The following is an 18,010-nucleotide window of genomic DNA, read 5'->3' as shown; positions in this document are numbered from 1 at the left end:
AATGCACACACATTAAGAAAATTTGCTCCTGTGTTCCTCAGCTGACATTCAGTCACAGCTAGCCTTTACTCTGGCATCATTTGAGCTCATGCTTGATGTTTCATGTTCAATTTTCCATTGTGTCCTTCCTCCATGAACACAAAGCAGCTAGACTTCTGTCAACAATGGTGGCACACAAGCAGTTTTATAAATAACTGAGAATATCAGCTACCCATGAATAAATCATCTAAAGAAACATGAATATTTAAACTATTTTTATTTAGTCTTGTCTTTTTTTTCTGATTTTTCCCTCTCTCCCGCTGTCTCTTTCTGTCTTGAACCCCTTATTTTCTGTCAGGGAAGACAAAATGCGTACATACTCCTTTTTTCTTCTTCCAGTGTTCCAATGTTGACCTGTAAGATCATAAAGAACTCACAAAAAGCAGAGGGTATATTGACAGGTACTGATTTGGACCATACTTGGGAACACACAGAGAAGTGGTGTCACACACAATTCCAGGTTTATTTTGAAATGGAATTTATTGCCCTTTCCCACGAGTCTCCTCTGCACCTGCAGCTGAAAGCAGCAGAAAAAGGATCACCACTGTGTGCATGTGGCTGTATGCATTACAGTGCATGCCAAGTCTCCCTTCCCATAACTGACAAAAACTTGAGTGAGACAAAACTGAAATGAAAGCATAACACTGATCCAATCTATGCTCAAGAGGACTGGAATTAAGTTTTTTAGGAGCTGAGAGAGGACAGGGAGGGAGAAATTTTGTTCGATTATGCAGTAGAGTAGTAGAGTGATGAAAAAAGTTATCAGGGACATTATGCTGCTCAACTAAACTCCCAAAAGATGAAGACTAGTGATGTGCGATACCACTGATTTCCTTTCCGATCCGATACCAAGTAAGATTCAGGGTGGTATCGACGATACTGATCCGATACCGATACTTTGTACAAAAACTTATTTTATTTATTGTATCTCAAATTATAGCATCATAATGATTACAGGACATCTGATTACTTGTTCTTATCACTTAATAATGCAGAGTTCATCATATAGAAATAAAAAAACTGAAGTTGTGCGCATTTTGAACACCTTGCCTGCCTGCAGCACTAAAGGACTCCGTGAGAGACGTCTGTCTCGCCCTAGCAGCACCTGTCCCTGTCCTCCTCTTCAGTTCGCGTCAACATACGCTTGTCATATTCTGTGATATGATTTACTCTGAGGTGTTTGACAAGGTTAGTGATGTTGCCACAGCCATACATGCCAACCCTCCCGATTTCTCCGGGAGAATCCCGAATTTCAGTGCCCCCCCCCCGAAAATCTCCTGGAGCCACCATTCTCCCAAATTTCTCCCGATTTTCCACCTGGACAACAAAATTGAAAAACCATGTTGTAGAATTCATAGCACGGCCTAGCCAATTCCAGTTTCCACCAATGGCGGCAGGTACTTAGTTTTAATATTGCTCTTATTTCTCTTTCTGGGTCGCAAAAAAACTTTTAACATATTTTCAGGTGAGAATGTAGCTGTGTAAACTTCAAATATCTGAGACGATCGACACATCGTCTTCAAATCCCCGCGGTCTTTCATTACTCGGGTTAAACATGATATATAAGTCACTTTGATAACTTAAAAATGTTATTGTTTGGCTTTTTCAGTGTTTTATTTGTTCGTGAGTAAATCAGTTTGGCTGAGTTATTAGATTAGATTAAATTAAATTTAACTTTATTAATCCCTCAGGAGGGTTCCTCCGGGGTTTTCACACAGCTGAATAAATGTCAAACAGAAAACTAATTAAACAAAGTGTGAGACGGTCGAGAGTTTACGTCAGCGCCCTGTTATATTTTAGATAGCAAGGAGCAGACGGCAGAGTTTCACTCCACTCACCGCCCGTGACGTACTACCCGGCTTTCTTTAGACCGCGAAGGCCGGGTCCTCAGGTGGAAGCAGCCTCTGAATTCGGACACCCCCGCTGTTTCCGGGTCAGCCAATAACAACGGTGATATTTAACGTATTTTACCCGATAAATAAACCGTGTAAAATGTATTTTTAATGTCTCCCTAATTCTGAGGTCTCAAGGTTGGCAAGTATGGCCACTACACCTCACTTTTTTGCCACATGTATTGCAAACCACGTCTCAGCTGTTTGTGGAGGTAAAATAAGTCCGCACATGACTCCAATTACGCTCAGCCATTGTTGTGAGTGCGCGCGCCAAGGGGCTGCGAGACTTTTATACAGCCCTATTTCGCACATGACTATGAAAGGCGGAAGAGGAAGTAGTTCCTTTGAATGTAGACAATCCGAATGTTATAGTTTCTTTCCACTGTGTTCCTGTTAATGATAAACTACAAATTTACCCTAAATTACTAAAATATCGATATTTTAATGTGAGAATCGATTCTAGAACATAAATGATTGGTATCGGAGGAATCGATATTTCAGGATCGATCCGCACATCACTAATGAAGACTGGCGATACTGCGGTTGATCTCCTGTTGATGACCCCTACATCCATCTTTAGCCCAGTGACAGAGGGAGAGGAGGCATCTGATAATGAAAACATTGCTCGGTTGCCAGAGCGATGAATTGCTTCTTCTGGTGAGGCGGAGGAGTAGAAGATGGATCACATGGGAGGGAGAGAAGTTATGCAGCAATTAAGCAGCAAAGGCAACACACAGTCTTAAAATCTAGTCCAATTATAACTATGGAACACCAGGATGTACTGTTTTCCATGAAATCCGAATCTCTGTGTCAGTGTGGGGTGTTCAAAGATTAGACTTATTGCAATTTTATCTGTATCTGTTGACACTATATCTTACTGCTAAAGGTGCAACACTGTTATGCAATGCAGCCTATTCACTTTATTAATGTTTTCCTGTTGTCAGTCTTCAGGGTTTGAGTTTGTTTTGCAACCACCTTTCATATTTTACAATCAGCCTCATCAGCACAAGGGCATATTATAAGTGGCAGGCTGTGCGTTCAACAGAATTATGCAGCAATTATGCAGCAACAGTAAGGTAACTGTAACAAAAAGAAAACATGGTGCATTTACTGTACTGCGCTTTAATCTAACAGATTATTTATAGTTCAAGCAAGATGAGCCATATCTAAGTAAAAATAAACATAAATGAATGGTTACCTTGATGTTAAGAAAATATGGAGAGAAATTTGAGGACTCACAAACACGACAAATTTGCCTCAAAAGAAAACTTGTAGGGTGGTGTAGGAATGTTTAGCTTATTTTAGAGTTTAGGAATGTGTTAGATAGGATATAGAATTGTGAGACACTGACACTGCCCTGGATATAAATAAAGGCCTGACTGTGTCATGAACTTAGGAGTAGATTGAAGGAAACCCTCCCCCAGTTGAACTGTGAAAGTAAGACAAAGAGGAGTTAGTGCTGAGTGCAAATTCCCCAGAGGATACCTGGGTGGGGGTCTCAACATTTGTAACTGGATAACTGTGGTCTGGAAGGGAGATGGACTTTTATGACCGGCAAGGAGTCACGTACATAGAGACACACACCCACAGTGCTTTAACTGTTACGCACCCAAACTCACATGCGTACACAGTCACTCACGTGCACTCACACATACATACAGGTACGCACATACATTCACTCACGTGCGCTCACATAGGCATACGGGTACGTGCACACATAGGCACACACGTGCTCGTGCACATAGACACAGACACAGAGTTTGCAGCACACCGTGGGGGGTTTTATGATAGGGTCGCCCCTACAAAACTGTGTTTCACAGACAAAGGAGTGAAGATTTTGCAGAGGGACATCGGCCTGGCAAGTCTTCCCTTCTAGAAGAATGCATGCTTAAATAAAGATGAATAAGGATAAATAAAGATGAATAAAGTTTTGTGAAAATGACTACTGAGTCCGGTGCCGTCTCTGGATGCTCGAGGAATAGAAAAGAACCGGTGTAAAACTGATTTCTTAACAGTGGAAATGGAACTGGTGTATGGAACCTGAATGACCAGAGGCCACAAGCATAAAACTCTGTAGCTGAAACTGTGTGTCTCATATGCACAAAGGCAATGGATTTGCTTCCTGATTGTTTTTGTCAGGTCCGTTATGTCATGAACCGAGGTTCAGTGCACAAGCTGGACCCAGAAGCAGAGCCAACACACACAGGAGTACGAGAAAATAAACTTTATTTTAACTGAAGGTGTCCCGGGAGGGTAGAAGGAAAAACACGCGTGAAACTAGAGAAACCAAGGGACCGGGAGATGAGTCGCGCAGGAACGCCGAAAACGGCGAAAACGGGACTGTGCGAGGCTGCAACAGAAAAAGGAAAAGAATTATTGGGGCGCGGGGAAATAGCAGCATACGTGGGGGAGAGTATGAGTCTTACGGTGAAAGCGGGGCCGTGGGAGCCGGAGGGAGGGGTGAGGGTCCGCGGGGGAGCTCCAGGAAAGTCGAGGTGACGAGTACTGAAGGCGATCCAAACTCCAGACGGGCAGGTGGACAGGCAGGTGGCTCAAAAAACACGCCGAGCTGTTATCGCTGTGAGACGACTAACGGACTGGCGTGGAGCAGCAGGCTGGGCTGGATCAAATAGTCCACCTGATGATCGCCTGGGATGGGATGCAGGTGTGGAGTTAACAGCCACGCCCGTGGGCATGGGCATCCCATCAGCTCCTCGGACACCGGGCCGCGGACCATGACACGTTAAGCTGTGTGTGTTCTTCATTCTCTTTTACAAGTCCTAATCATTGTAAAAATGTGTGCACGTGCTTGAGCATGAATTCGACTTCTATCTTTAATCATAGATGTACATCAGCATTCGATTAATTCATCATTTCTATCTAAAAAGTAGTGAAAAAAACTTCATTTATTGGTCTCGTTTCTGGAGCTACAAATAGAGGAATGGGTATGAATCTGGATATGGTTACATTTTAGTGTAAAAGACTCAACCTGACTGGCAGCTTATACTGGTGGGGATTATTTATGGTTAATGGACAAATACAGTTTCTAATCCACAAGATAAGAGCAGCACACATTCAGCTCTGCTGTGGTTTGTGTGATAAAATGATCCTTATTAATGCATTTCATCCAGTTTGTGTTTTCAGTGTCAAATGTGGTCATATTTGAGTCAGTGTTTCTGTTTTTCTGTTAATGTTTTATACAAGAAATTAAAGAAAAGGACACACTAACCCAGGAAAGCATTAAGCTCAGATAAAAAGAAATCTCAAAAGTCACTTTCTAGCTTCACCTGCACTATGAACTCAAGTTGGTGCACAATCTTCAAAAGCAATAATCTGACATCTTGAGTCTTATTTGCCTGAGCTGTGTTTTCTGCTTGCACAGTTTTGTGTTGTTCCTTTTTCTTCTGTTTTGCTTCATTTGCTTTGCCATGACAATCATACTGGAATCCAGGGTCATATTGTTTTGCATGTGCATGTTCATAAATTAAATGTTAGTTGAAAACAAATAAGGTTCTTATTTAAAGTCAGAACTAATCTGATTAGAAACAGCCAACTATGCTTCAAGATGCAGAAAAAGTTTTTCAGTATACAGCTTTTTTTTTTAAATTTGCGTTATTACATTTTTCTACTGTCTAAACAAAAGCCAGTGAAAATAATATACTGGACTTGATCCTTTACTAATAGAGGAAAACAATCCACTGTTGCATGTCTGCTACTGTTTTGTGTTTACTCACTAAGCCGATAAGTGTTTCTGTTGGCTGTTTTGTTGTTTGTTGTCTCTCTGTGCTCATTGTATCTCTCTACAATTTGAAGGTATAATCAGAATCAAGTGTTTTCTATCAAACAGATGAAAATTGTGGCCGAGGAGGGAACCTTGTTTTTATTGAGCAAACAGGCTCTGGTAACTTTGACCTTCATAACCAATGACTGGAAAGCATTTGGACCAATGAGAACTTTGCTACTCTCTAAGAAACGACCAGAAACATTTAGTAGCAGTTATTACTGCTCATTGAATCATTTCTTCTCAAAATATAAATATCCAAGTAAACCTGCACTGTTAGCCTTTGCAGTAATTTCCATAGCTTAGTACTGCAAAATCAACAGTAAAAAACTCTAAAGGATGTTAGCAGTTTAGTACTGTAATTTGCATGTAATTGTGGGAAAATTCCATGAGATTACATTATTTTTACGGTAACTCACCGTACTCATGGAAACAGCTGTAAAATACAGCAAATGTAACAACTGGTGATGTTACTGAGATTATACTATTACACCATCCGGATTTCTGTTGTTTTCTACTGTAGATCTAAGAGTAATTACTTAAATCCTCATTCAGAGTGCATTACTATAAAATGTGATTCACTGTGAAAGTAGTATAACATATAAACTACAATATACAGCATCATTTTTAACTTAAGGAGTAAGTTGCAGCCACACTAAAATTTAATTCCTTGAACTGAATGGAACCTCATATATTAATAAATGTATTTGTTTAGTCAAACAATGTGAAACATTAGTAATACTATTAATTAATAGTATACCTGTAAGGTTAGTATTGTGATAGAGTCGAGTATATTTTAATTATACTCTTGTAGACATTATGACATTATGCTAGTACAATTATGGTGAACAAAAAGTACATCTAAAAGTTAATTTCAAGAATACTGTTATGTACTAAAACGGGGGCCAATATAGTCCCAAGAAGCATTATTAGTATACGTACTAGGTAAGGTATACTTGGGAAATATAATTGAAGTATACTTATTTTTTGTATGGCCAGCAACAAAAACTAATGGCTACATTTAGAGTAATGTTTAAAAATGACTTAATTTAGCAGGGTGTTCCTTTTTTTCTCTTCTTATTCTTTCTTATACTGGACCTTCATTTGTTTTGTATAAGGTGGTACTTTTTAAGACACCTCTGCCTAACTACAGTGAACTAACCTAATAATATGCTCTGGTCGTCATTTTACACAAGTTAAGGTGTCACATCCATGAAACCTACACCACTACCCAGCATCAGTCCTACAACTTCACTCTCAAAATTAATAAATTCTGGGACAAGCAGAAACTGTATTTTCAGCGGTGCATTTTGTTGCAGGCCAGACTGCTATTAAATGCACTCTCCTAAACAAATAATTCCTTTGTAGCACCACTTCGTCTTGGTTCAGAAGAGATGTCCTGGATATACGTGATAATGTAACACATTATCACAGTTTAGCGCGTTGGGTTGTGTTTTTAAAGCGATTGTTACGTTTTTAAAGCTTTTTAATGCGACAGGTGCGATAGCCGACACCACACCTTCACCTGACGTACAACGTGACGTATGACGCACACGTCGGGTATTCACTTTCTAAACAACAATGGGGATAGAAAATATTGCTCGAGGTGGTTAATGCTCCTTTCGCTGGTTGCCAACCACCATTAAATAACAACAAGAAGAAAATATTGATCTGCTTCTCTTAGTTTTGCACGTTTAAGCCGCAATTCAGACTCAAACAAAGCTGCAAAGCAGGAGAACAACATGGCCATCAACTATTCTGTGCCACAGATCCAGTTCGCTGCAGCACAGAGTGATGATGAGACCGTTAACATGTGCAACTTAGAAGTAGTCAGAGGTAACTGGATGTTCAGTCGGGTTAAATGCAAGGTTGATTGGATTATATCTGAAGATCATATGCTATTCGTGATAACTCTGCTAGACTCCAAATTGCTCATCCATGCGGGAGTATCTCAAAATTAAATGAAACCACTTAACACTTTTTCCCTAAAACGGACTGACATGGGACACATTAAAGTTGGATCGGAACCAGCTAATCAGTCTGAAGGTAAGTGTTTTTTTCACTTATTCGAGAGAAGTCCGAAATGCGTTCTTATTACTGTTTGTTTTCACTTTTAAGCTACCCTACCAGGATATTTTCATTCAAATGCTAAGACAAAATGTCAATATCTATGAATGTGGAGACTCAAAAGACTAGTTAGGTAATAGTTGCCGATGGATTTATGAGACTTAAAAGAAACTTGGACGTTTGCAACAGGTGAACCGGTGAACTACCGAGGTTGCGCCCAAATGCTTAAAGCTGTTAGCTGGTCAGTGTTTTCAGGTGTGCTTGTACTACCTGTACGGTGCGGAGTGCTGACTAAGTCATGTTAAACCCATTAAAGCGTCGAGCTCAAATATCTTTTCATTTTTGTGCACTGTTCTCTTGTTGGCACACATTTTCTGTTTATTGAAGCCTTTTTGTGAATAATTTTGATCATGTAAAAACTGGGAATTGGTCCCTATTGACAATACTCTTATTTTTTGCATTGCATATGTCATTCAGGAAAGGTAATTGGTCACTGAACTTTTTGCAACTATGTGTATTTCTAAATTTTGTGGCAAATTTATATTGTTCAGTTTGCATGTTAAAAGCCTGCCAAGCACCCCAAGGCTGATTATGCTTGGTAAGAAGTCATTTATGAAATAGAGTTGATTAGACCATATTAAAATTTCTGTTTGGCACAGGAGCTTTTCGTGGACACAGGTATCCAGTCTCTGTTTTGTTAGCTCAAATTTCTGTAATTTCCTTTATAAACCAAGGTTGTTGGACATGTGTCTCAGTGAATCCAGCAAAGTAACAATATCAAATTTCACATTACATATTACTGATCAACATAGTAGTCTAGCTACACCAACAGCAAAAATACTGAAGTCAATACTGTAAAGTTTAACAGCAGCACAAACTATAAACTCCAAAATAACCATACAGTTGATTCATCTCCGGTAATTTAACTGGGCTGACTCTTTGTTAGGTGTGTTTAATGTAATTCCCAATTATGTACAATTATAATATGTTAAAACGGACTTATGTACATAAGGCCATTAATAATTAACTGTACATAGCTATTTGCTTTATGACTATCTAGACAGTGTGAAGAAGTGAAGTATTGAAATAATTTTATGTTGCATAATGACAACATGTTGCCCCTATACATTTAAGGACAAAGTTCAATGACCGCCACCTGCTGGATGGTGAGTGCAGAGGGGCGTGTAATTGTTGAGCTGGACAAAGAGAACATCTTTGCTGATGCAATGTCAGTCTTCTTTGGTTCATTCTATGTATTGAACCTGGAATACCAGGAGTCAGCGTGTGCAAGGTTTTTTGTAAGGATAAACCCTGAAGAGGGAACAAAATGTACCTCCAAGGTTGGGACAAGCAGAAGGACTGGGACCACTGTGAAGCGAAAGGTTGTTCACATTAACCCTCATGTCACAACTTTCCTCCAGTGGCTTACTGAATTTGAGTGGAGAACTTCAAATTAGGTAACTGTTTTTGCCATTTTTAGTGAATTTCTTGTATAATTTAAGTGACCAATGTGTTGTTACCCATGTCTCCACAGATGATCCATGGCCCATGCTTTCTGGACATTTACACAAGACGAGCAACAATGAAGACAAGCTCTCTTGCCATCTTGCAAGACGCTGTCTCTGTCCAATGGGTTTTTTGAGTGCAACAGTTTTGATTTTTTTTCCTTCTTTTACCCGTTTGTTAAAAATTATTTCAGCTACTTACACTTTAATTGTCACATGTATTGGCTCACCCTACAAATCAATGAACTCAGTCCACAAAACAAGATCAGGGTTCAGTGCAGGTCAGTCAAGTTCCTTCACACCACACACACTCATCCATGTCCTTGTGGACCCTGTTTTGTGCATTGATTGGTAGTGGGAGACAGTATTTTGGACAAAGTGTATATAAAGGCAGAAGTGTGGGGCTTGATATTATATTCATTACAATTCAGTTTATTTGTATGGTGCCAACAAAATGAATGCCAAGGCACTTCACATTGTAGGTTTAAGACCCTACAAAATATAACTAAGAAAACCCAACACTTGAGCATATGTTGTCTGCCATGATATGGATATGACATAATATCGTTATTGTTTGTACAACCATCTGAGAAAATAATGGATTACATGGTTTAGTAAAAGCAAGTGCTTCCTCAATGAAAATATGTTTTCAGTTCTTTTCAGTTTTTGATTTTGGAAATGTGTATTTCAGCAGGGAAAAATCAGAATTGAAATAAAGTGGTGTAAAGCACATGAATTATATTTTGTGTGTGTGTGTCTATCTATCTATCCATCCATCCATCCAGCCATCCAACTTTTTTGGAACCCTCCAGTCTCTTACAGTATGTTACTGTTAACTGAAATTACGGTAAATTACGACCTGTTAAACAGTAAATGACCGCCTGTTGGGACACAGTATCCTCTAGCAGAGATGAATATTTTTGGTACTGATGATGCGTGATAACGGTAAGTTACTGGTTAATATATTGCAGTTTATTACCTTGCAGCGGGCTTACAGTGACATACCGTGAATAAACGGTAGTATACCAATTTCTTAATCACAGTATGATGTTACTTTGTTGACGTAATTTACGACATAACGACATAACGGTATCTCACTGGCGTCACTGTCGCCAGTGACATACCGTAAAAAAGGCTACGGTGCGTTACCATAATTTGTCCAAGAGTATTATACCACACCAGCAAAAAACGGTATCATCCTGCAGAACGGTAAGCTACCGTAACACGGCGTCACGGTATGACGCTGGCAACAGTGACGCCAGTATGTTACCGTAAAGTGGCGATGAAAAGTCTAACAGTGTGGGTTTTATTTATCTTTTGGATTTGATGAAAAAATTGAGAAAAGAAGAAAAAAATGTGCAGTGTTCTAAGAACAGAAAGTCACAATTCATAAAACATAGTAAAGTTTCCACTTGTCCCACTCAGTCATCTGTTTTTCATATTCGTAACTTTCATGCCATGAAAATTTACAGTTCATAAACTACCGATCAAACACATGGACACACTATGAATGGATGACGGTGGTGTATTGTGTGGGTCAAAAATTGGCACCTTTTAAATGGCCTTAATTTTTCCAGAGTTTTACAGAGCTACATGAAATGTTTAGGGCTGAAGGACAAGTTTTTACTTGTCTGACACAGAAGGCAAAAAGATAAACCTGGTGTAAGCAAAAAGGGGACCTTAATTATGCGATAACACATTTGGTAATGTGACCCTTGAAAGTTTAACCAAAATGTCCTTTTTAATTGGATCTATTTTATCAGAAAACACATCAAACAATCTGAGTACCAACTGTTATTTCTATTACTCTGTTATACTCTGTATAATCTGTTATAGACTGTCACGAGTTTATCATTTCGAGCCTTCCTGGTATTCTTAATGTTCAAGTTGCTGTTTGTGTGTCTTGCCTCTGTGTTTTATTTGTCATTTTCTGTTTTTATCTTATTAGTGAATGTATTTTGTGTCTTGTCTCAAATTTTGTCATTTTACCAAATTGTTTTCACTTATACCTAATTTTTCCCAGATGTGTTTACTTCCCCGAGTACCTGATGTGTGTATAAATAAGATAAGATAAACCTTTATTAGTCCCACATGTGGGAAATGGTGATGTCTCCCCTTTGTGTTTAGTATTCCACTGTGTTTCCTGCTTGCTTTGGAGTTGCTTTTGTCTTTTACCTGAATTCTGATGTGTGTACCAAAGGTTTCTCCTGTCTCCTTTTTCTAACTGCTTTTCCTTGACCTCAGTGAAAATGTCATTAAGGTCAAGGAAGGGTGGGTAGGAGAAGTATCTTAAACAATGTGAAGCAAGATGTCCGTCGTGTTGAAACTATAACATGTAGAAAATGAACTACAAAATGTGCATCTTAATTCACCACAACTTCTTCTAACAACACCGTGTGAAAAATATTTTTTTAAAGGTTGGAATTTTAATGAAAAAGGAACATTTAGAGCCAGACTCTGAGAGCCAGTACCAGCAAAGGGTGATATTTTATTTCAATTCAGTAATCGCAGGAAAGCATTTAAACAGACATTATTAACACACTTACATGTAAATACATATTAGCTGTCTAGCTTAATAATTTCTGGCAATTACAGACCCTGGAATGTACTTCATACCTTTCTTGCTCACTTGCGACTTCTCGGCTTTAATATATTATTGCCCCCTGCAGGTACTGCAACTTCTGCATGCGTGTACATTTCATGCTTTGGAGAGGCCAAACGTGAAATGAGCACAATAGACTGGCCTGTGTACTACAAACTGTGCAGTGATTTCGAGTCACTTTAAAGCAGGAATATTTAATTGATCCAATTTGAGCATCACTATCAGACCATACATTTATACAGACTTGGTTATAGAAAAAAAAACATGCTGAATAAAAATGTTATTTTTCAGTTTAGATTTTGAAACTTGGTGGTAAACTTGAGTTTTGATTTTTATCTGAGCTTAAATGTGTTTTTTGGTCCTGAAATTTCCATGTAGCTGTCTTAATAAGTCAATGTGTGTGAGGCTCAAAAACAGGGGGGAAAAAAGCTGATTTAAAAAGCACAAAATGTTGAGCCACCCATGTGTACTTCCAAAGCCTGCAGCTCTGAACACTTTCATGGCATGAAGGCAAAATTTTCCCTTGGTCCATTGAACAGTGTAATATTATTGTCGAAAAAAGTCAGCTGATTCTTATGGGTTCAGGCTGCAGGCATCCACTGATTTAACATGGGATGGGGTACATTACTGAGGAACCTGCCTCAGTAGAAACAGCATACTGAAAATTTTTGCCATCATTTCAAATCAGGAGCTATTTCAGAGACTAAACGAAACTGTTTTTCTTAACCAACTTTACACAATAATTTTTTGTGTGTCCCTGATGAGGTTAACAACTTCCTTTATAATTTTTTCTGCATTGCCAATGTGGGCATCATTTATTTGTTGCTTTGCTCAGTCTGTGATGTACTGAATAGATAACCATGATATTTTTCTGTGTGATCAAAACTTTCCATTCAGTGTCATCATCAGGCGTTGCTGTTCTTCATTGGCGAGTTCATGTCACCACTTTTTAAGGGATCACAGCAATCTTGTAATGAAGAAAAAAATACTTTTCTAAACAATCAATTCTTATTAAGCACGATTTGTCTTCATTACCATATTAATGAAGTTATTTTCAAAACATTCACCTGAAACAACAGTCTTTCACTTCTTCTACATCATCATCCAGCTACACACAAACACACCAATAATTTGTGCCTAGAAGTCTTTGCATGTGCAGAGAGCAGCAGCAGCGGCAGCAATAGTATGTGCCTTGATAATACATTATTTACTGTTTCTCCATCCAGGGGATTTTCAGCTGCTCTGGCTCACTCATCACTATAGCAACAATGGCGCTTCAGTCCGGAAGCCATGTTTTATGTTTCATCACTAACGTTGCGATGACCCAGTGTTTGACTGGTTTCAGCGCAAAAGGGGTTTGTTGTGAGACACTCCTCCGAGACCAGAGATCACAAAAGTGCCCTTTAACAAAAACATCAAGAGAAACCTTCTAGTTCTCCATCCGCCCACACAAGGCCACCAGTCTCTGTGCCTGGGTATCTCTGATCTCCTTCTCTCTCTCACTCTCTCTCTCTCACTGTTTGACTCCAGCTTTTTTTCCAAATCAATATCTCTGTGTGTTCTCTGCCTGTTCATTACTGTACATGGCACTGCTCTACCCTTTCACCTTGCCGCTTTATTTTTAATGCTAAAATCTTTCCTGGAGATTTGTTAAAGCTAACTACATTTCAGCCCGCCTACATATGAGGAGCAGATAAATGAAATTAGATTTCTAAAATATAAATTTCACTACAACACGCTCCTGGCGATTGGTTTGTACTCCCTTTTCCACCTTGATACAACCTCTCCTCCTTTTGTGCTCCTCAAACTGTGATTTCCACAGTAAATTTTCCTTTGCTGCAGAGTTAGCAACAGGTGGCAGTCGGAGGGGAGACGCAGCCACTGTGAGGGATGCTGAGTAATCTCAGTAATATTATGCGATGAACATATAGGTCATGAGAGTCCTGGACTTTAGCTTTTTTAATCTGCTTGACAACTTTCTCAGTCTGTCTAAACTACAGGGAATTTTTCAACTATAATTATCTGCATTTTTTTGCACTGTTGCCTCACAGCAAGAGGATCAAAGGTTCAAGAGCCAGGACACTTACGTGTGGAGTTTGCATGTTCACTGTGCTCACATTGGCTTTCTCCGGGAGGTCCAGTGACTTAATTCTCCCGTCACTGTATCGTTGACTGAAGCATCCACTCACATCTGGAGTTGGTCCTCGGGTACAGCATACTTGTTGCCCCCTGCACCTAAAATTTATGATAGGTTAAATGCAGATAATGAGTTTTCCACATGAAGCTCAATAAATGCATTCTTATCCTTATGTGGGGACAAACTAGCGTAAGGTTTAGGACCGCAGGAAGCCACCAGAACAGTTTCAGTGCACATCATCAAGTCTTTAAAACTCTTCTGCAGTTTTTTTCCTCTTATTTTGTCTTCTATCCTTCAAACTATACCAAACAATAAGTTGCCATCATTAATTTTATACTATTTAGTTTTCACTAACTTCAGTACATTGAATATTATTCTCACTCAGTTATACCAGGTTGTCACTATCTAATGCAGTAGATGAGATGGATCAGCATGGGAATGTTTGGTGTGTATTCCAATTGAACAAAACAGAAATAACTATGAAAGACTCCTATAAGTATTTGTATCTATTACAAAAAGAGCTGTGGATGTCAGATAGGAAGAAAAAAACATTCACATATCTTCTCACCGGGATTAATGAGTCTAAACAGTCCAAACAAAGCAATCAATGCCGTAATTGCTTGTAACGGAAACACCCATTTGCATGTGGGAAGCCTATCCTCAATGCCCTTATTGTCTGGGGTGCTGATTTGGCAAAATTGACACTTTGCTGCAAATGATGATGAAGTTATACATTAACTATGTCATATTATTTAGTGAAAGTATGCTTGTGGCGACACCACAGCCCCATAGTTTATTAGATCCATGAACCTCTGTTAGGAGCAGGTATGAATTTCCAGATTGAAATCAATAATCAATTCTCTAGATTTTTTTTTTTTACTGACAGGGATTTGCTTTCAAGCACAGCATCTTGTATAAAGTTGTTTTTTTTTTTCATTTTTCTTCAGACATTTTACACAACACAGCACACATTACGAAAGTGACCTATGTATGAATCACTAATCACAGTCATTCGTTTAAGAATGTAGCAGTGGCAGCTGGATTTAAGTGAACAGTTCTTTCTTCCACTTCCTACTGGTTCAGCTTCAGCAAATGTCCTTTGAAAGTTTTATTGCATAATGTTATTAGATGTAGCTGTAATGATGCAGAGATTAAAAAGTCACCTGTGATGGAGTTCTTGATTTTCCTAATATTCCTAATGGTCTTCTCCTACATGCAACCAATTTGGACATGTATATGCAAACATCTTTGACATTAAACTCTTAGTTTTAACTATGTTTTAAGACTTTTGGAATTGAACTTGGCATAGCGAATGAAAGGGAAATAGCTTCTCCTTGAAAGAAGTCCTGTTAAGGGTTATAGTTATGCTAATAACTAACCTTGGATTCATGCCTTTCTCATATGTCATGATGAAGTGTTTTGGAAAGATGGGCTTAAAATCTTCAAGAGTGGGTTGGGTTTTTGTTTTTTTTAGGTTTTTTAGACAGGGTTTTACAACGATAATACTGAAAAAATGAGCTTGAGATGTAAATATGGACCAAAAGAGGTTAGTAGTTTTTCATAGGAATTTAGTGGATAGCTATGTGCAAAAGTCTCAGATTCTTGTAGCAGCTTGATGCTGATTTGACGCATAATATCCAAAGTATTTGTGATTGATAAAAGAGTGATTAAAACAGCGCTATTGTAAAGATTTTGATTTGCAGATTAGTTTTTACCTTAACTAACACTGAAAAGCCTTTGTAGTCCTGTGCTTCTGTGTCTGCTCTGACGTCTTTTGGTGGAAGGACACAAAGCTTCACAGCTGACAATGACAGCTGGCTTGGTCTTTAATGTTGAAAAAAAAAAAGAGCTAAACAATCATCTATTAAAGCAAAATGTACTTTAGTTTCTATTAAATAAAACTCCCAATACTTAAGAACATTTTTCGCCTGTACACAGCATATTTGTTGGTATCAACAGGGGAACATGATAATATAATACGTATTGAAAAAAATGTTCAAAACCTGCTATGATCTTTCTTTAGAAGAGATTGAGAGTTATGAGTCCTAAAGTCTCTGGAAAACTATGGAAGAAAAAAGCCAAATTATATCCTTGAGATAAAGTGTCTTAGACGTAGCTGCCAGAGTGAATAAATCCTGCCAGATTTAGAGATGAGAGTGTCTGTATGTCTGTGATAATAAGTGGTAGCTTGTAACTCTAAGGTCAGAGAGCAAGAAAGAGAGAAAGAGGGAGAGAGGGTGAGAGACAGAATGAAACCGAGAGAGTGGCCTAATTATATTTGGGTGACAGGGGAGAGATGGAGGAGAACCATTTTTCTGGCTATTCCACAGTATTCGACTGTCATTACAGTGTCGGTGTATGACACAATGATATAACGGCTTCAATTCAACATCCCAATAATAACATTGCTTCAACATACACAACTTCCATTTACCAACTCTGACCATAAAGATATCTATCATATAGAGATCAATAAGGTTCTCATTTTTATGGCCAATACAGCTCAAAATAGAAGTTTACCTGCGTGAATTCAGTAACATTACATAGCGCTGACAAAACTGATCCTGTACTCTGGCCACTAAGAATCCATGTCTTACATGACGACAGCTGTGTAGAGGTAAAATACGTTTATATCTACAGTGAGCACATTTTCACATCAGCAAAAGCACTCACAGTCTAAAAATTTACCTAATGTGCTATATTCTATGCTGTGCTGTGTTCACAAATGCAACGCTATTCCAGTGTAATGTGATTTTTAAGGCCACTTTTTCAGTGTTGTTCATTCTCTTTCCCAGAGTGTCAGTTAGTGTTCTCATTTCTTTTACCTAACGCTGGCAAACAGCACTGTGTCAGATAATGTTGCAACTCAGCTACTTAGTTCTGTGCTCACCACTTTTAGTTATTTCAACTTTGCGATGAATTGTTTTGTCAGTGGTATGGTACGTTTGAGCAAGGAAGGGAGTCGAGAACTGGTTCCAGTTAAAACCAGGTTTAGAGTCCATCGGAACCAAAGTCTTGAAAGTTAATCAAACATGCCAATTTTGGATTTATTGTATTAAAAATTATAGATTATCACTGTAGATCTGTGTATTCCTTTTTTTCCCCTCGCATAGCAAACTAATCAGGATTTAATAACAGAACCAAGAACTAGGAATATAAGTAGAATCAGTTAATGGCACTGGTATTAGATATCTCTATGCATGATCGTCTGGCACTACTGCTGAAACACTTTATTGCTGCAGATGGTAGGGCAGCTATTAAGTTATAATATAACTGACCCAGAAGTTAATACAGTGAAGTCTATCAGTGCAGCCATGGGCCTCTCTTTAAAAGAATATAGTTTGTTATCTGAGTCCAGATTCATCCATCCATTTCATTAAGTTGACTTATTCAACCTGGCATCACTTAAAAGCAAAAATAAATAAATAAAAATACTTCTGTTAGCTTTTCGGCACTATGATAGGGATAAAATAAACCATAATGAAGTTCAACACAGCATGGATATTTTAAATGGCCAGCACTTTCTTATCAAGGCAAGACTAGTGAATAGCAGAGGAACAACACTTTTTCTTTTTCTGTTTTTTTTGACAGTAAGGCATGGCAGTTTTGATGGTGAACCACAATGTACTACAGCAGGACATCCACTAAGCCAAAATAGCCATTATGAATACTTTTTGGTATTTTTCAGTATCTGTAAGTAAAAAAGAAAAAGATAAAGGTTTTTTTTTTGGCTGATAATGCCTTGGCCTTTAATTGTATGAAAGGGACAGGGACATCCCTATCTACACCAATCAATGAATATGGTGTCTCGTTTTTATCTTTGTTATCCAACTAAAAGGTGAAATAAGAAAAATTAGTAAAGCTTAATATAAAGGTCTTTTTTTAAACTTGATTAAGTTCAAATGACTGATCTGATGTACTGACAGATACGGCGGGATCTTGTACATACGTCTCTTACAGTGAAAACGGTTTATTTCTAAAAAATAA

This window comes from Perissodus microlepis, chromosome 2 (genome assembly GCF_051167445.1).
Source record: "Perissodus microlepis isolate ML-2025 ecotype Zambia chromosome 2, ASM5116744v1, whole genome shotgun sequence".
Classification (NCBI taxonomy): Eukaryota; Metazoa; Chordata; class Actinopteri; order Cichliformes; family Cichlidae; genus Perissodus; species Perissodus microlepis.
Note: the sequence above shows the minus strand (reverse complement) of the source record.